This window comes from Penaeus monodon, chromosome 28 (assembly GCF_015228065.2).
Source record: "Penaeus monodon isolate SGIC_2016 chromosome 28, NSTDA_Pmon_1, whole genome shotgun sequence".
Taxonomy (NCBI): Eukaryota; Metazoa; Arthropoda; class Malacostraca; order Decapoda; family Penaeidae; genus Penaeus; species Penaeus monodon.
In genome coordinates, this window is record NC_051413.1 from 33,541,321 (window position 1) to 33,541,771 (window position 451).

The following is a 451-nucleotide window of genomic DNA, read 5'->3' on the forward strand; positions in this document are numbered from 1 at the left end:
CGATATATACTACATTATCACAAGCACTACATTTCCCCTTAGTTAGGAATAAGTACTAATCAACATCTCAAATTCCAGGAATAGATCAGGTTGATTGAGAAACCCTTGCCAATGCCACAGAGGGAAATGCAACACCTAGATTCTCGTCTTACAAGATGAGTAGGAGGAGTTACAACACATGCCCCGCCTACAATAGAAATGGGGGGAGTAATACATGCTCCGCCCCACCAGACAAAGGGGAGGAGTCACAACACATGCCCCGCCTACTAGAGGAGTTGCAATGAATAGTCTCCGCCCATAAAATTAAGAAGGAAAACAAGAAAGGTTACAACACGTGTCCCATCTGAACATGAACAAATAAGTGAGAACAAACTGACCTAAACAAGTGAATTGACTGGATTCGATTTGTCCCAAACGTCTATGACTGGAAACCTATTAATGGAGGATGAAT

The 451-nt window shown here is 42.4% G+C and overlaps 1 protein-coding gene across 1 annotated transcript in view; it reads right to left on the reverse strand.

The window, feature by feature from the left end:
• Nucleotides 1-451, reverse strand: part of LOC119591519 (sodium channel protein para-like) — a gene marked incomplete in the record, with an annotated part of 263,120 nt that overhangs the window by 65,198 nt on the left and 197,471 nt on the right.